Source organism: Rattus norvegicus, chromosome 3 (genome assembly GCF_036323735.1).
Source record: "Rattus norvegicus strain BN/NHsdMcwi chromosome 3, GRCr8, whole genome shotgun sequence".
NCBI lineage: Eukaryota > Metazoa > Chordata > Mammalia > Rodentia > Muridae > Rattus > Rattus norvegicus.
This window is the reverse complement of record NC_086021.1, coordinates 16,515,813-16,536,582: the sequence shown is the minus strand read 5'-3', so window position 1 is coordinate 16,536,582 and position 20,770 is coordinate 16,515,813.

Here is a 20,770-nt window from a genome sequence, read left to right as displayed (position 1 = left end):
TCCATGTGCCTCCCATGATAATTTTCTCCCCCCTTCTAATTGGGATTGAAGCCGTCCCTCTTTGTCCTTTCTTGTTAAGCTTCAGAGTGTATATGAGTTTTTTTGTGGATATTTTGAGCTCTTGGGCTAATTTCCACTTACAAGTGAATGCATTCTATGTGTGTTTATTTGTGTTTGTATTACTTCATTCAGGATGATATTTTCTACTTTCATCCATTCTCCTATGGCCTCCTTATGGTCTCCTGTAATTCTTTAAGGGATCTTTGTGTTTCCTCTATAAGGGCTTCTATCTCTTTACATCTGTTGTCCTGTATTTCTTCGATGTAATTATTTATTTCCTTTTTAAAATCCTTTAACATCATCATGTTAAGTGATTTAAATAGAAACATTTCTTTTTCTTTTCTTTTGTGTTGAGGGTATCCTAGCCTTGTGTTGGCGTGAGAATTGGATTCAGGTCATGTCGTGTAAACTTGGTTTATATTGCTTAGGCTATTATACTTACCTCTTGCCACCTTGTTATGTCTGGGGTTAGCTGGTTTTACTGTCTCTGATAATGGATTGATCCTCCTGTAAGCCTATGTGTCAAGACTCCAGGGACACTAGCTTTCTCCTGAAGGATCTTGTGTACCAAGAGCTGTGGATCAGGTTCAGCGACAAGGAATAGATAGAAACCAGAAGTATTCTGTAACAGACTGCCCCTCTGTTCCTGGATTCTGAGGGCTCCAGGCAGTTCCCCCTGAAAAGTGGTAGTCTCTCCTGTGATCTTGAGTGTGTCAGCACTCCTGGAAGTCCAGCCATTTCCTGGTGGGATATGGGGAGAGAGAGATGAGGTTTTGGGTCCTCTTGGTTTTTAGTATTTCATTGAAACAGCTCACAAATTAAATTTGTCTCCGTGACCAGTAAGCCCCTATGAATGATCATTTCTTTGTATTTTCAGCGATGGGACAACAAATGATTGGCACCAGAATTTTTACATGGGTGCTGTCAATAAATCTTGGTATCTTTTTCTTTCATGTCAAATATATTCCTAACTGAGATAATTGCTCAGTCAACAAAGCATTGCTATTGAATATGAAATAGACTATTGTTGACAAATAAAAATATTTAGGCAATGTCACCTAGGTCATTGAATTGTAATATATTGAAGAACTCACATAAATACTTAATGATGGTTTAACCAATGTATGTAATGCATATTCATTAAATCGAAGAAGAGTATAAAGTTTATTTTTACAACTTACTGAATCATGTAATAAATTATAAGTCTCCAATAATGTACCAGGCTCCATTATAGTGGTATAGATCAGGAATGAATAAAAAATATTAGGAACTTTCTCTTAGAAAAATTGCATTACGATAAAAGAAAAAAGAAAAAATGAATGCATAAATCAGTGCGTTGGAGTTGATTGTATGCAAATAATTGAAGAATCTATCTTAGAAATAAGGTCATGGGCTGGAGAGATGGCTCAGCGGTTAAGAGCACCCGACTACTCTTCCAGAGGTCCTGAGTTCAATTCCCAGCAACAACATGGTGGCTCACAACCATCTGTAAAGAGATCCGATGCCCTCTTCTGGTGTATCTGAAGACAGCTACAGTGTACTTATATATAATAAATGAAAAAAAAAAGAAATAAGGTCATGGATATTGTCCTAAGGAAGTGACAGCTAAGTTAAATTAGATGAAAAATAATTGAACTATATTTTGAGCAATATTACTATAAATATAAGGTCAATAAAAGGAAAAGAGCTTGACATATACAAAAAGTAAATGTGAAAGTAGTTTGTATAGATTAAGTGATAGAAGAGAGGACCAAATAAAGCTGAAGCTTATATATCACATATGCGCATACAGAAACAATATGAGAGATGTAAATTTTATGGAAAATGTCTAAGAAATCATTGAATAGTTTTAAATAAGTTTGTTTAACTGTCTACGTAAATACTAAGGGACTCTGGTTACTCATGTATTATGAAATGATACACAGAATGATGTTTTTGAAGTCAATCTGGAAGTAGTGTCAGTGATAAAGAAAAAGATTCATATCAGACAGCTATGTTAAAAATTCATGTATTTGGTAGTAGACTGATTATGGGGAGGGCCGGGAGAAAGAAAGACAATGTCTTGTTTTGAGCAAATGAAAACATGTTGGAGTTATATACTGTGATGTGAAATATTTCATGATAAGTGTATTTAGGAGAATTTTAAAGTAATATATATTAGATCGATTTACTTGAAGATGCTTGAGAGAACCTCTAATTCACTAGAAATTCTTTTTTACTGTTCAAGGTTTGGTGATTTAAGCCAATAAACAGACCATGAATTAATAGCTGTTATATAACAAAAAATTCACTTTAATAGATGTATTTTTTCCCATTATACCTGGTAGTTCTTATTTCATTAAGAGCGAACCTATGCTTACATTAGATACTTGTTTAGGACATGCGGACAAATAATTTGCCCATTTACTAACTGCATATATTTTGGATTGCAATTAGCATTTAATCCAACTTTATGGGAGCTGACACAGCAGTTTGATTATATAATATAATAATAATAATTATAATAGCTCATGAATGTGAATTTCATAGAAAGAAGTGATTTGCTCATATTTTGTAAAGTTACAAACTCTAGAAGAGTAAAAATATTTAATAAATATCTAGCTCTTCTACGTTTTCTCTTTAGTATTTTAGCGTGTTATGATATTCATGCAAAAATTCCTTATCCAGATGATTTTTAGCTATAATATCCAGTACTATTACACATATTCACAGCATTTTACAACTATGAATAACATATGCTTTCAGAAAATCTTCATTAAATGAGCCAGAAATTCTTCATGATTTCAACACAACATGGCCATTGGGAACAGAATAAACAACAAATAAGGAAATGCCGAAAGTGATTGACACACGCAAAATTCGTGGCTTTAAATTTAATAATCATGCTAGTTATGGGATAGAGCTTTGAAAATAGAGTCAATGACAGGATGAAAAACACTGAGGAAGAGTATTTAAATTGAATTTGTACTAAATAAAAGAAAACAGTGGATCTGAAGGAAGCTACATTTAACAAAATGACCCTGTTCTTCTGCCACTATTTATTCAATGCTTTGTTTTTTGTTCCTATATTATGTTCCAGAAACATCTCAATGATTTTGGTTATTCTTAAATAAATGAACATGCAGTTCAGCTGATCTAATATTCCACATTGTCTTAATGTTCTTATGTATCTTTAGATATTAAAATTATAGAGAATTATTTTGACTAAAATAAAATTTTATTGATTCCTTGTCATATGAGAGAAGCAATTGTTTACAGAGAATGGACACCTGATATTTTCTAAGTAATGTCAATAGAGGTTTAAACCATATATATTAGATCAATCATTCATACCTTCTGCAAATGAAACTCATTAAATGTTTCTACACATTTAGTACGTAAATGGAGTGATATATAGAAATAAAAACATCACCTGTGCAGACACAACCATCTATTATCCCCAAGATGAAAGCCAATACTAGGAAGAGAAGATTGTCCAGACACATTGCAGGAAAGATCAGCATCATTCAAAATGAAGATTGAGCTGGAAAGTGATTTGAAACAAGTATAGTTAAGAATAATGTAAATAAGCTTAATATTATGAGAACTAGTTTACCAGTTATGCTTGCCTTATCACTTCTTAACTTGGGCAATCACATTTCTGCTCTGTGGAATGAAAGAGTCTCCACCTTCTCAGCCCTCACATATTTCAATTTGTCACTTGGTCCTCAGGACATCCATATACCTGGCGATGAATTTTTCTTCTTGGAAATTCTAAATGTTCATATTTCCTGAGTTCAGCGATAGGGTTAAATGCAAATGGGAAGTGAGTGAAATACCATAACACTTCTTTATTATTATCAAAATGGGGTTTTTTTGGGGGGATGGGATACTTGAGGTGAGAAGAAAGGAAAGGTGCTGCTTTATTTGAAAAACGTTCTTACCTCATTCTGTGCCCCTGTAAAGGGCCCAGCCTTATCTGTCAGGCCTGGCCATGTTCCTGTCAATACTCCACTGTCTTTCTCATGCAGTTCTTAATTCTGGATCCTGCTTGTCACTCTAGGTTTCATCTTGACAAGATTCATCTCATTTCCCTGTGATCCTGCTCTGAAACATATGAAAGTTATTTTTCTTTTGTTTCATTTTCAAACATTTAAATGATTATATTAATTTTTGTTTAACCTGTTTTATGAAAGCCTTAGAGGAGAATTATTCATGGATGTCTGTTTTGATTGAACGAGAAAATAATGAAAAAAAAAACTCTTTTTAATTTTACAAGACATTTTCATTTCTAAGTATTTCTCTTACATAAACCCACCATGCTAGTTTATCTCCCTGTCTTGCCCTGAGTTGTTTCTTCCCATTGCTACTTGAATACTGCCTCTTGGGACTTACTGCCGAACTGTAAATGCTGGCATATACGAGGAAGGACTTGATTCTTCTACACTTTTCTAACCCTTTTTTAGATGTATCTTCCTACTCTCTTGAGCTATTTGAATTAATTTGGAACACTGTTCTCAATATTATAGTACTATAGTGCTTGGGCCTTGAAAATATCTGTTATTATTGCCTTGTCATAGTTTTACAGCTCAGGGTTGGACCTAGTTACATTTTGGAACTTTAGTCCAAGATGTTTGTGAACTTGGAAAAAAACCTAGAAAGCAGCTACCAATACTTTCAAATGGTTTTTTAATACATGAGGGCTATAAAAACCTTTAATAAATCATGGAAAAGAGGTCGGAGATTCCTTTTTCTGTAAACTACTTGAAAAACATGAAAGGAACAAAGACCATGTCCCACTCACTTTTGTCTTCACATAGGGTGCTCAAATGTGACTTTAGTTTTGGTGCCTTTTCTGGTTATAATGTAAAGTTGTTTGTGGTAGTTTGTGTTAATGGTTTGCTCTATTAATATACACATTTGTTATTGTTTTTGTTTTTTGTCTTCATCATTCCCATTAGGGCAATGGTTCCTACTTTGTACAATTAAATGTGGGTTCAGTCCAGCTATTATTGTCATGGGGAACAAACCACAATTTTGGGAACAAAAGTTCACAATTATATAGTTGGCCATGGTTTAAAATTCTTCCTTGCCATCACTTTCTTGTAGCAACATAATTGTTTACTTCTGCTCAATTAATTGTATTGACCACCCTATAATCCCATTATGTATCTGTGTGTAGGGGGATAGGGATTCTTTAAATTTTCTGTGGTATGTGGTTTTATTCTTCCATAAATTATTTCCTACCACCACATGAGCACAGCACACTACCAGGAATTATTGCATGCTGGGATCATTGGGGAAGGGTAGTGTGAAATTCATCAGAGTTCTTTGTTTCAGAGATTCTTATTTTTAATAAGTAATCCATCCTATTGAAATAGCTAATTAACTCTTGTATTCTCCTTCATATATGGCTGCTGCTGTGAATAAATTGCATTTTTCCATTGATAAACAATAACAAAATCCCATAAAGGCACGAACATACATAAAGAGGGGAAAGTATTCACAAAGAAAAAATGCATTTAAAATGGAGAAAAAATATGAGCAAAATGAGATCAAAAGTTATAGTCAGATATTATGAAATTAAAAATTTCATTATAAAATTACAAATTTGTAAGGTTAGATAATAAAAACATATACTCAAAGAAAGAGGAAAACATTAAATGCAATGTATGCACAAAGAGTTAACTCAAAATGTAGTATATAAACCAAGATTGGAATGGAGTACTCACTCTTGCTACTGTGGATGCAAAAATGGAAGAACTACCAATAGGTTTAACCCAGTCTTTATTGCATAGTAACAAATTTTCGAGAAAGATGATGTTTCAAAAATACCACATTAATAAATCATCGATAATTTAAACAAATTAAAAAAAATAATAAAATATTGAAGAGTAGCCCTAGTCCATGGTGATCTGATAGGATGCATAGAATTACTTCAATATTCTGGTATCAATTGAGGCCTGTTATGTGAATGAGTATATGGTCAAATTGGGAGAAGTTACAATGAGGTGCATAGGAAAAGGTATATTCTTCTGGTTTAGGATGAAATGTTACCTAAATATCTGTTAAATCCATTTGGATTTTTTAAGTTATTAAAATAACGTCTGTTATTTTAACCATATCTGTTTAGTTTCAGTTTCTATAAACTGTCCGTTGATGAGAGTGCAGAATTGAAAACTCCCACAATTTATTCTGTGTGGTGCAATATTTGCTTTGAGCTACAGTTTTGTTTCTTTTATGAGTTTATGTGTCCTTGCATTTGAAACATAGTTGTTCAGAATTGAAAGTTCATCTTAGTATTATTTTCTCTTTGACAAGTATGATTCCCTTCTTTATCATTTTTGATAACTTATTTATTTATTATAATTATTATATTTATTATTATTTTATTTTCACTTTTATAATAATATTATATTATTAATATTTATTATATCATTATCATTATTATTATCATTATTATTATTATTATTATTAGTGTCTACTTGATATTTTCTATGATTCTAGTACTTTAACAGGTTTCTCTTTCTGGTTTGAGGAATATTGTTCCCAGAAAATCACATACAAATAGTTATTGTAGTTAATTTAATCTCATGCTTTTCATAGTGTCCTGAATTTATGAATCAGGGACCCAGCTTCAGTTGGTTCTGATTGGAAAATAGAGATATTGATAGTCAGTGTCTAGGCAGGGCATACAGAGCAGGAATTTCAGGATGCTTGGACAAAGGTCCAGAGAGAAAGAAGGCATGGAGATTCTCCAGGACAGACTTTCAGGACAGAGAAGCATCTAACATAGAAGAGCATGAGAATAAGCACACCCATTAGAGCTCCTCAATGTTGTCCAGAGCAAGAAGGATGGGATATAGATTTTAGCAAATAACAACGTGGGAATATCAGTGGGGGATAGTTTAGCCACTCGGAGGTTCTGAAGTGGCCTTGCCATTGAGCTGTTAAAGGCACAGAAAAATATAAAGACTGTATTTGTGTGGCCTCCATCCATAAGCCCCCTATCCCTATCCTCTTCCGCTGCCCTGTCTTCTTCAAAAGTGTTTCCCCCTCCACAAAAACATCCCCTTGCTGCCTCCCCAGCATGCCATTCTATTTACTGGAATGTCCAGCCTTGGCATGACCAAGGGCTTCTCCCGTTGGTGCAGAGCATGGTCATGCTTTGCTACATATGCAGCTAGAGCTACCAGTCTGTCCATGTGCAGTCTTACAGAAGAGCTTTAGTCCCGCGGAGCTCTGGTTTGTGACCACTGTTGTCCTCACTGGGTTACAAGGCACTTCAGCTCCTTTAATATTTTCTCTATCTTCTCCAAAGTGGACCCTGTTCTCAGTGCAATGGTTGGCTGGAAGAATCAGCCCCGGTATTTGTCCCGATCTGTACGAGCCTTTCAGGAGACAGCAATATCAGGCTCCTGTGAGCATGCACTTCTTGGTATCAGCAATATTGTTTGGGCTTGGGGGCTGTATGGATGTGGGCTGGATCCCAGGTGGTATAGGCTCAGAATGGCTATTCCTTCAATCTCTGCTCTAAACTTAATCTCCATATCATGTCCTATGAATATTTTTGTTTCCCCGTTAAGCCAGACCACCTCACTTGTTTCATCCTTCTTCTTGAACTTAAAGCGGTATGTGAATTGTATGTTGTGTAATTCAAGGTTTTGGGGTACTGTGTGTGTGTGTGTGTGTGTGTGTGTGTGTGTGTGTGTGTCTTTTATTTTTGTATTTTTGTGTGTGTGTGTGATTTGGTTTCCTCTTTCAGGATGGTATTTTATAGTTTCATTTATTTGCTTATGTATTTCATGATGTCATGGTATATGATTACTGAGTTGCACTCAATTATGTAGATGAACCACACTTTCTGTATTCATTCATGCGGTCAAATCATCTGGGTTCTTCCTAGCTTCCGGCTATCAGGAATACAGCTGCTATAAACAGAGTACAACGTGTGTCCTGGTTCTTTGTTGGGGCATCATTTGGGAATATGCCCAGGAGTGGGGTAGCTAAATCGTCAGCATATACCATGTTCAATGTTCTGAGGAAAGCCCAGAGTAATTTCCGGAATATATTACCTCATTTCAATCCCACCAATAATGGAGGAGTTTTACCCTTTCTCCACATGGTGACCAGCATCTGTTGTTAACTGAATGGTTGATCTTAGCCATTCTGCCTGCTGTATCTTTTGATTTGCATTACCCTGATGAATAATGACGTTGAACATTTCTTTATGTATTTCACAGCCATTCAAAAAATTCTGATGAAAATTATTTGTTTAGATCTGTACCCCATTTATAATGGGGTTATTTGACTTTCTGGAGTATAACTTCTTGAGTTCTTTGTACATATTGAATATTAGTTCTCTTTCAGATATAGGATGGCAAAGATCTTTTTTCAAGATATTAGTTGCCATTTTGTCATAATGACAGTGTTCCTTGCCTTATAGACACTTTGCAATTTTACAAGGTCCAATCTGTTAAATCTTCATCGTAGAGCATAAGCCACTGGTTTGATGTTCTGTTCAAGAAATTTTCCATTGTTATCATGTGTTCAAGCTTTTCCCCACTTTTTCTTCTATTGGTTTGTGTTTATCTTTTTTTTCTGGATGCCCTTAATCCACTTGGCCTTCTGCTTTGTACAGCGTGATAAGAATGGATGGATTTACATTAATTTAAACTCTGACATCTAAATGAACCAACACAGGTGTTTACTTGCCTGTCTCTGTACCAATACCATATAATTTTTATCACTATTGGTGGATATTTAACTTGAGGTTAAGGATGTTGATTTCCACAGAATTTCTTTTATTTTGAGAATAGTTTCAACTTCGTTTTTTTTCTTATTCTAAATGAACTTGCATATTTCTCTTTCTAACTGTATGTAGAATTTTGTTGAAATTTTCTTGGGGATTGCATTGAAACTGTAGATTGCTTTTGGCTAAGGGCCATTTTTGCTATATCAATACTGCCAATCCATGAACATGAAAAGACTTTCTATCTTCTGAGATTTTCTTCTTTAAAGAAATTAAGTTCTTTTCGTACGGCACATTCCCTTGCTTGATTTGAGTTACACAGAGATATTTTTTTTCTTATTGGTGATTAGTGTGAAAAGTGCCCTTTCCCTAATTTCTTTCTTGGTCTGTTTATTCATGGAATGTTACTGATATGTTTGAGTTAATTCTATACCCAGGACTTTGCTGAAGTTGTTTATCACGTGCAGTAGTTCTCTGGTGGAAATTATGGAGTCACTTAAGTATACTATCATATCACCTGAAAATAGTGATATTGACCTCTTCCTTTAATATTTGTACCCTTTGTCCTCCTTCTGTTGTCTAATTGGTCAGGCTAGCACATTGAGTACTATATTGTATAAGTAGGGAGAGAATGAAGAGCCTTGTCTAGTCCCTGATTTTAGAGGGAGATCTTCAATATTCCTTCATTTATTTTGATTTTTGGCTAATGGTTTGCTGTACATTATCTTACTGTTGTTGAGTATGGGCCTTGAATTCCTATCATTGTAAGACTTTGGCAATGAAGGGATGTTTTATTTTGTCAAATGCTTTTGCAGCATCTAATGAGATGAAAATGTAATTTTTTTCTTTCAGTTTGATTATCAAGTGGATTATTTTGTTGGAATTACATATTGAACTATACTTGCATTTCTGTTATGAAGTCTCCTTGGTAGTGATGGGTGATCATTTTTATGTGTTCATGGATTTGGTCTCCAATGATTGGATTGACTATTTTTTGTCAATATTCATAAGGGAAATTGGTCTGAAGTTCACTTTCTTTATTGGGTCTTTGTGTGCTATACGTATTAACATAAATGTGGCTTCATCGATGGAATTGGGTAATGTTCCTCTGTTTGTATTTTGTGGAATATTTTGGACAATAGTGGTACTTGGTATTAGGAAGTGCTGATAGAATTTTCCACTAAAATCATTTGGTTCTGGGATCTTTTCCCAATTGGGAGCATTTTAATAAAAGTATCTATTTTTTTTAGTATTCATGGTACATTTTAGATATTTTATCTGACCCTGACTTAACTTTGGTAACTGCTCCCTGTATAGAAAATTCATCATTTGATCCAGATTTTCTACTTTTCTTGAATATAAATTTCAGTAATACGGTATGATGATGTTTTGAATTTATGCAGATACTGTTGTTTTGTTTCCTTCTCATTACTGATTTTGTTATTTAGATACTTTCTCTGTGTCCTTTTGTTATTCTAGCTCAGGTTTATCTATCATGTTGATTTACCCTTGGATCCAGCTCCTGGTTTTATTAATTTTTTTTGTAGAGTTCGTTTTGTTTCTCCTTAGTTTATTTCAGAGCTGAGTTTGATTATTTCCTGCATTCTGCTCCTCTTTGGTGTATCTGCTTCTTTTTGTTTTAGACTTTTATATTTGTTGTCAAGCTGCTAATGTATGCTTTCTCCAATTTCAATTTGGATATTCTCAGAACTTTAAGTTTTCCTCTTAACATTACTATCATTGTGTCCCATAAGTTTGAGTTTGTTGTGCCTTACTTTCCCTTAAACTCTAAAACATTCCTTTTCTTTTTCTTTAGTTCTTCCTCTACCAAGTTATCACTAGTAAAATAGTGTTCGACATCCATGTGTATTTGGGCTTTCTGACATTTTTGTTGTTATTGAAGTCCAGCCTTAGATCATGGTAGTGTGAGAAAATGCATGGGATTATTTCACTATTTTGTATCTGATTATGCCTCTTTTATGACCAACTGTATGACCAGTTTTGGAGAATGTGCCATGAGTTCCTCAGAATAAGGTATATTCTTTTGTTCAAGGATGAAATATTCTACAGATATTTCTTAAATCCATTTCCATCAAAATCCGTTAATTTCTCTGTGTTTCGTGTTTCCCATTCCATGATCTGGCCATTGCAGAGTGTGGGTTGTTAAAGTCTCCCACGAATATTTCGTTAGCCTGAGCTTTAGTATGGTTTCATTTATAAATTTAGGTGCCCTTGGATGTAGCGTATATATATTAAGGATAGAGAATTGACCCTGGTGGAAATTTTTCCTTTGATGAAAATGAATTGTCCTTCCTTATCTTTTTTTTGACAACTTTGGGTTGAATTAGATACTGGAATGTGTGCTCCAGGATGTTTCTTCAGAACATCTTCGTGGAAAATTGTTTTCCAGCCTTTTATTCTGAGATACTATTTGTCTTTGTCACTCAGCTGTGTTTCCTTTATTCAACAAAATTCTAGTTCTTCTTTATGTATGCAGTCTGTTAGTCTATGTCTTATTTATTGGAGAAATTTGCATTGATGCTAAGAGATATTAAGGAATAGTTATTGTGGTTTTCTTTTATTATTTTTTGGTAGAGGTGGAATTATGTTTGTGTCACTCTCTTATTTAGGGTTTGTTGAAAGAGGATTATTTTCTTGCTTTTTATAGTGTGTAATTTCCCTCCTTGTGTTGGAGTTTCCCATCTATTATCTTTTGTAGGGCAGGATTTGTGAAAATATAGTGTGTAAATGTAGTTTATCATAAAATATTTTGGTATCTCCAGCTGCGTTGATTGAAAGTTTGCAGGAGATAGTAGCCTGGGCTGGCATTTATTTTCTCTTAGTGCTTTAAATATCCAATCTGGATCTGAGTTTCATAGTCTGGTGAGAAGTCTGGTGTAATACTTATAGTTATGCCTATATATTTTACCGGACTCTTTCACTACTACCTTTAATATTGTTTCTCTGTGTTGTGTATTTGGTGTTTTGACTATAATGTGAAGGGAGAAATTTCTTTTTGGTCCAATCTATTAGGAGAAATGTATGATACTTTTATTATTATGGGCATTTCTCCCTTTAGGTTAGGGAAGTTTTCTCCTATAATTTTTGATGATATTTACTGGCCCTTCTTTATGGCAATCTTCGCTCTCTTTTATAACCATTATCATTCGGTTTGATATTCTCATTGTGTCCTGGATTTCTTGGTTGTTTTCCATTAGGAGCTTTTTGAGATTTACATATTCGGTGATGGTTGTTTAAATGTTTTCTACATTATCTTCTGCCCCTGAGATTTTTCTTTTATCTCTTGTATTCTCTTTCTGATTATTCTGTCTATGACTTCTGCTTTATTTATTGCTTTTATTTCCAGTTATTGATCCTAGATTTTTTTAAATTCCTTCATCTGTTTGACTGTATTTTCCTGTAATTCATGGAGGAATTTTGTGTTTCCTCTTAAGGGCTTCTACTTTTTTACCCGTGTTGCCCTGTGTTGCTTGAAGAGTATTATTTGCTTCCTACTCAATAACCTCTATCATCATCATGAAAAATGATTTTGTATCTACATCTTGCTTTTTCAGTTTGTTTGGATATCCAATATTTGCTTTCTTGGGATAAGGAAGCTCTGAGGATACCAAGTAATTTTGGTTTCTGTTGCTTAAGATCCTGTGCTTGACACTTGTTATCAGGTTTTCTCTGGTGTTTCGTGGTCTTGCTCTTTTTGACAGTGCCTTGACCATCTTGTAAAGCTCTTTGTCACTGTTCCTATAGACTTCTTTTCTCCCACCAAGATGTGGGTACAGAGATATGTAGGACCAGATCAGCAATGGGTGCAGGCAGAAAAGGAAGTATCCTGTCCCAGAATGCTCTTGTTTTCTTTGTCCTGAGGCCTCCAGCCTGGTTGCTTGGAGCACAAGGGTTGGTCTCGCCTGTTTTCTCAGTTGTGTTACTTTTCCTGGCCACTGGCTTTCATCTCTGGACACAGGTAGATACTGGAAGGATCCCCTCCCTTACTCTCCCAAGGTTCCTGTATCCATAGGGCTCTAGGCAGCTCCCTCTCAGCAAAGGAATGTGAGCAGAGGTAATGGTTTTCCCTAAGTTCTCAGAATTCTCCATGACTCTGGGGGTCCAGCTTTCTCCCCCACCAAATTTGGGTACAGGGTGCTATTGTACTATGTCATGTCTGGGTGCAGCCAGAAACAGGAAGCTTTTATCTTCTTGATAGTATCATCCTAATAAATGGAGATATCAGGATAGGTATTTCCTGTATATGAAAGATATATTGAGGGGGTTGTCATGGGGAGGTGGATACAAATAGATACAAAATACACTTGAATAAGCGTGGTGTACTAAGATACATCCTGACTGGAATCTATTGAGAAGAATGACAGAGTCTGTATTATGTAAAATGGATTATGATATTGAGTGGAAAAATCCTTCTAATAAACATAATATAATTTTAGATTGAATTTCTTATAACTTATTTATATTACACATCTTCACGAGGCATCTAGAATTTCATTGATTATGATACATTAAGGATGCTAATAAGAAAAAAAAGACTCATCTTCCATAAACAGGCATTCTAGATTTTTCGTTGCATCTTAAACAGAACCATGGATAATTCTCAAACTTAGGGAAAACCATTGCCTCTACTCCCTAAATGTAAAGAGAGAGAAAGAACTAAGAGTGCTGTCAAGCATGTTCTCACAGGTACTTACTTATATAATGGGTCCATGGTCTTTATTTTCAGTGAGCTGGGTGTTTGGTGGGGGCAATCTGAGTTTGAATTATAGGAATTATTTCAGTGTTTTATAACTTATCTTAATATATCATTTATCTTTTATAAAGATTTATATTTTATTCAGTGAGTTTATTTAATTTATATTGCATTTCAGCATATCTGCTGAGATTAGATCTCTCCAAAGTAAGTGAACTAAAGAAACCCATTTTGATATTTTACTAATATACCAGATTACCGCGGACGATGTGGCTATATGATTATAGGAGTGCACTAACTATGCTTCCTTTGGTATAGAATATGAAGATGAAACCAAAACACATGTTAAATAATTCAAATATGGTATTAGATATAATGGTTAATTTTGTAATTGGATGGATTCACTATCATTATAATTAGTCCTGATATGATGTAGAGAATTACAAAGAGCTAATATGTGACTATTTCAATACAAATACCTAATATACAGTGACTAATTTCAGTTTCATTGACATTTTTGTTGGGTCACAAGCCTTTAACAGCTGAGGTATTTTTGTAGCCACTAATGTGGAGTTCTCATGCAAACTAAGCATATTTACTCTATAGTATGCATGAGAGTTCAGAAAGCACATGGCTAAATTATTACATCTAGGTATTATAAGCATAGAAAAACTAGTGTATTAAATAATTTTAATTAATTTGCTAATTAATTTTTAGGTAAGTAAGAGTAAATACTAGGATGAGAGAGGCTTCTTTGTATCTTACTATGAAATTAAGTGATAGATAAAAAGAATACAGGTAATCAATTGTTTAAACACTGTTTGTCTTTTGCTTCACTAGAGATTACTTTCCGCCTCACCATAAATAGTATAGTCAAATCACCAGACAAAAGTATTCAGTATAAATGTAAATATATGAATGTTTGGTGTTTGTGTCCTCAATGAAATAATAGCAGGGAAATAACTATCATCCAAAGCCAAAACAAAAGGGTCTCCATGATGTGCCTCATAAATATAAATTAAAGAGAAATCAGTATGCCAAAACAGTGAGCATAATATGATGTAGAGACATAGCCATCAACATAAGGGAGCTTTATATTATTATCAGCAGAGGTTGTGCTTGTTGGCTTAAGCAGTGTTTTTTTTTAAAACACATATACAAATGTAATGAGTAGTGCATAAAATAGAAGAATGGGTAGCATTATAGCACGGTGGCTATAATGTACAAAATTAATTCCTCATAATCACTTTCCACTAAAATTATCCAGTTACTAATTCTGAAGTCATAGAAATGCTCAACCCTGACAAATTACTCTTTAGAAAGAACTTTATGAGGAAAAGGTCAGCACCACAGACTACCATTACAGCCATTATTAGGCCCTGAAGCGGCAGTGAAAAACCTCTGGCCCTGATTGGGAACATCCTTAGGAGAGATCGTCGCTAAAGGAGCTGTTTTGTCCTCACTCTTTCGCTTCAGTGGCTCAGCATGGGCAGCAACAGCATTTGTTCTGGGAAAAGCGAGGTCTGACAGAGGCCCCGACGTGGCCGTACTGGATCTTACACCCTCTGGAAGACCAGTTTTGCAGCTGGTCCTAGTTGGCCTCTGCTCCCTGCTGGGGACAGTCTACTGAGTGAGGCCCAAGATGTGGAATCTAATCCCCCATCAATTATTTTAGACGTGTTTTCTTTTTCTCATGCATCGCTTTAGAACAGGCCTGTTTATCAAGTACCACTGGTCGGTGTAATTCATCAGCTAAGGAAAATGCTCAAATGGCTTTCTTTCAGACTAGCAGAATTTTAAAAGGCGGTTTTTTAATTACAGGCTACCCATGAGAGGGACAGATAAGCCCAATAAAGCATTTTATTTAGTGGGGGAATGACACCTGAGACACAGCAGACACGTCTGAGTGTGTGTGTGTGTGTGTGTGTGTGTATTTGTGTGTGTGTGTGTGTGTGTGTGTGTGTGTGTGTGTGTGTGTGTGTGTGGTGACAGCAGTAACACTGTCAATTTCACCCTGTCTACTCTTCAGGTTTGATGCTAACTTGGAACTTTTAATGTGACTTCAACATCAATCCTACACCTTTGCCTCCTTCTCTTTCCCTCATCCTTCTGTCCTTTTCTCCATCCTCCAGGGAGGGACACCAGCTTTCAGTTCACAGGGTAAGAAAGCCCAAGTCTTGAAGATGCAGGCAGTCTTCTCTGTACCTCACGGGCTACAATGAGAACATGTTCACCTCTGAATTAGTTCTCCTGATAAAAGAGACACTCTGTTCTGGGTGTAAGCACAGAGGCATGTGGGGGTGGAACCGTTTCTGTGAGAGAATATCCCTTCAGACACTGAGAAACACACACAGCAGAAGGCAGGGCATGAAGGTTGTGATAGTCCATATCCTGATGGGGAGTGGGAAGACAGCTCAGTGGGCAAGAGCCTTTGCTCTGCAAGCCCAAAGAGTTCAAATTCTCTCTGCACCTTTGTAAAACTCCAGGCATGGCTAATCATGTCTACAACATGGTAGGGTGGAGGCAGGTGGATTGCAAAGACCATCCTGGCCAGCCACACTAGTCAAAATGGTGGGCTGTGGTTCACTGAAGACGGAGAGTAGTGAGGAAGAGAATGCACATTCTACTCATCTCTGCACGTATGTATGCACGCATGTGCCCTCGCACTTGGGAACAGGCACTCAACTCATACACAAACATGAATCCCCCAACCACACCCCTGTCGAACCCTGAATTCAGCCGCTCTAGAACCTATGTGACTGAGTATTCTAGCAACATGAAATTTTACATTCTCCTTGTCTTGTAAACCCCATTTTCTGTTCAGTTTACAAACACAAGAAACTAAACTTATGATTTCCCAGGCTTGGGATGGTGTGTCATAGCTTTTGGTCTTTCTGGAACAGCATCTGTCTATCAACAGAGGGACTTCAACAGAGGGACTTTCCAACTTACCCTCAGTGTCATGGAGCCATTTGAGGGTTTTAACTGGTGACTGGTTTGCTCATTTTTCCTTTTGAGAAGTAGATTGTACAGAATGTACAACATCACTCGGTTACGGGATGAACAACACATCAGAGCCTGGGAACAGTGAAATGATTTTCACTGCTGTTTTGTGTATGTGGAGTATGTTAAGACAGTGGATCTGAGAGAGAGAGAGAGAGAGAGAGAGAGAGAGAGAGAGAGAGAGAGAATGAGCTTGATCTTACAATATCTGTTCAATGTATAATGTGATCAGAATACTACACCTCATACTTCAAATGTATACAGTCTCCATTTGTCATGCATACTCGATAAATCTCAAAAAGAAAGGTAAAGGGGAGTTGGGACAGAAAGTTCTGGAAGGGGCTAGGGAGAGAGTCTAGCAGTTAAGCTCTCGCTCCCCAGAAACTTACATAGACGCCCCGTGGATGTGGGGACCATCCTATAAGTCCGCCTTGGAAGGCAGAGGCAGGATGCCCAGAGCACGCTGTCTGGAAAGGTGACCCACACCAAATGGAGCTTTGCCTGTGAGTGAGAGTTGCTGCCACAGTGAACAAGACAGACAAGACATTAAGGATATTTCCTGAATGTACCTTGGTCTTCCACATGTGTGTGCATGCACATGTGTTAACTGGGGGACTAATTATTTCTCTCTCTCTCTCTCTCTCTCTCTCTCTCTGTCACAGACACACACAGAGTCTCTCTTGCACACACACACACACACACACGCACACACACACACACACACTGAACAAAAAAGTTAATATCTGGAAGAGGGATGCCCAGACTGGATGGATATAATCAGAAATAACAAATTGTGTTGGAACTCACTGTGAAGGAAGAGGGGGACCAGAGGGAGAGATGTGAGTGTGGCTGATAGCTTGTGCCAAAGTGTAAGGCCAAATAAACCCAGTGCCACCTCCCCCAGGATCTCAAAGTCACAGCTCTAGCTGAGGTATAGTTAGTCAGTGATGTCAGCTGTGTGTGTGTGTGTGTGTATGTATGTGTGTGTGTGTTTGTGTGTGTGTGTGTGGTCACTTTTGGGGTGAGTGTGACCACAAGCCCATGCTCATCAGTTCAAGATCCTGAAAGTGCTTTGGGCCCCATCTTAAGTCAAGACACCTCTCAGTGCCTGAGGTTAACTGACTTCCAGAAAGCATCTTAGTGGGGCTGACTAATGTGTCATTACATCACAAGGACGTTTTCTACTGTAGATAAAATAAACACATATACTTTAGAATGGACAGAAACTTGAAAAATGGAAGTGGAAAAAATATCACTACCGAGTTTGCATTAAAAAACACATTTATTTAGAATTCTCCAGGATAGTTGCAATTTCCCATATAACCTACACATGATTTCCATATATTAGCATCGTACATAATCATATGAAAATAATTAGGAGAAATTAACCTTTGGAAAAAAAAAGTACTTTTTTCCTTCCCAGCTCCTGCTCCCACAATGACAACTATGAAACTGATTATTTATTAACAAATTCCTGAGCCACAAACTATGGCTCATTCCCGGACTAACTTATTTAACCCATTCAAACTATTCTGTGTCTTCTACATGGTTATTTACTGCTCTTTCATCCCCTTTCTTAGCATCTTCCTCAACATCTCCTTTAGCATCTGCCGCAGCGTCCCTCCCTGGGTCTCCTTTTATACACTATTTCCCAGAATCCTCTCTTCCTGCCAGTGTTCCGCCTTCTATTTCCTGCCTCAGCTCAAAGGTCATAGACTTTTTTTTATTGACAGGTGACGCTTAGAAGAGATTCTCTCTACAAACCTCGGTGCATTAACCTCAACTAAATGACTCATTTTAAGTTCTCGTTTTTACTTTTGTTCGTGGGTCTTTTTTGTGTTATGTCATGTGGCTGCAGAACCTGCAAAGGCCAGAAGAGGGAGTCAGATCTCCAGAGCCAGAGCCAGTTGTGAGGATGCTAAGGGTTCTGAGTAGCTGAGCCATCTCTCCAGCCCCTAAATGACACAATTTTGTCACATCAAGGGGAAAACTGGACACTACTACTCCTATGCCTTTTCACACTGTATTTAGAAGCTAAGTGTCCTGTAAATGTATTAAAGTTTTTTTTATTCCCACTTCGGGGGGTACCTATCCCTGCGTTTCCCCTAGACTTTGAAGGTTGTGAAGGTATGAATGTCCCGTTTTCCAGGCTCTTTGCTTATGGTCCACCTGTCTGGACTACTGAGCCTCCCTAAACGATCCTGTAGGTCTTCGATCTCTGATGACCCCCTCACCCTTGTGGATTTATGCTTTTGAACCCTGATTTCCAATTTTTCTTGTGCAGCCGTAGGGAGGTTTGGCACCATCTGATTTCGTTCAGGCTGTGCTATTTCACAGATAAAGGTCCGCTGAGCTTTACAATATTCATTTGAATAATTTAATTTTATATAGGTAGTATTATGATCTGGTGTGGAATTCAAATATTTTGCCACCAAGGAACTGAATTTAGGACGTTGTGTAACCTTTTAAAAAGCATTCTCTCATTTTAAAATTTGGTGTGTGTGTGTGTGTGTGTGTGTGTGTGTGTGTGTGTGTGTGTGTTCATGTGTTTCACAGTGTCCAGGATCCCATCTACAAAATCTGCACAGATACATCCCAGAATAGACAGGTGGAGACTATGGAAGCTCCCCTCCCCCAACTGAGGAACTACCGGGAACTGATGACTGCAGTTCAGAGGGCCCGTTTTCTTCATGGATTTGGCCCCTGATGGCTGTCCATGCTCCCCTGGATGTTTGTACTCACCCCACACATCTAGTCAGAACGAAATGGACTCAGCAGTTTCTATTACAATACAGATGGAAATTAGGAGGGAGGAAAGGGGAGGGATCTGAGGGGAGGGGATGGGGACGGATTTGCTCAAACACATTATGTGTATGTACCAAGTTCTTAAGGAAAAAAAATTAAAACAAAGTAAATAAATAAGTAAATAAATCTGATCATGTGCGCACATGTGCATGGTTTATGTGAGTGTGGGGAGGGTTGCAGCACCCTGCTACAAGAGGATACCATGCAGTATCTTTCTCTATGTCTCTCTGCCATTTTCTTTTGATGCACTTTGGTGGTTTGAACACCCTTGACCCATGGGAATTGCCACTAGTAGGAGGTGTGGGCTTGTTGGAGAAAGTGTGTCACTGTGTAGGCCAGCTCTGAGGGCTCCTAGTGTTCAAGCTCTGCCCAATGAGGAAGATGGATGCTCTTCCTGGCTGCCTGTGTCTGCAAGTCACTTTCTGGGCTGCCTTCTGATTTAGATATAGAAAACTCTCCAGCACCATGTCTACCTGGACTCTGCCGTGCTTCCCACCATGATTATAATGGACTGAACCTCTGAATCTGTAAGCCAGCCCCAATTAAATGTTTCCTTTATTAAGAGTTGCCTTGGTCATGGTGTCTCCTCACAGCAATGGAACCATAAATAAGACAGGTGGTGTCTTTGCCTGATCCCAAACTCTCATATTTTCATCCGGGCTGGAACCCAGCAGACCTTAGTGACTCTGTTCCCCATTCCTGTCCCTGGGGTTGCAGGTTTCTCCTGCCTGTTTAATGGTGACTGGGATCTGATTTCGGGTCTGCTTAGGCAGCAAGCAGTTTCACCCACTGATCCTCCTAAGACACATCGTGTGGTTTTTAAGGCTTACCAGACGACTACGGTCAACATGCAAACACAAATTAGAGATGGCAAGTGCATCTTGACTTTTCCTTGTTTCGGTATATTTGAGTTGTTTCAGTGTCTTGACTTCACCTTGTTTTGGTATATTTGGGTTGTTTCAGTGTCTTCATTTCACCTTGTTTCAGTATATTTGGGTTGTTTCAGTGTATTTGAATGATAGCTGAGGATTGGGAGACTTAGCCTGAGATGGGAAGGAGAAAGTGAGGATGCAAAGATCTATGGGATCCCTGCCACTTGCCCTTGCATTCAACATTTCATATTTACAAACAACAACAACAGCCACCACCAATGACAATAGTCAACAACAAGGCATGCATGCAACAGACTGGCAGAGAAGACACTAAAGGACATTACATACTTATAAATTCACTTTCTCCGCTAAAGCCTCATGAATTGAGCCGATGGATTTTGTTGTTAATCCCTGGTGATTAATCCCTAGATGGGAGCCCCCTAACACCGAGATGACTGACACCGTGGTCGATGGGATAGGCAGAGCTTGCGATTTTCTTTCCTTGTAAAATCAACCCAGTAGGGAACTAATAACGACAGCTCACATATATCAATAAAAGAGCCTTTCACACTGACGATTGGAATT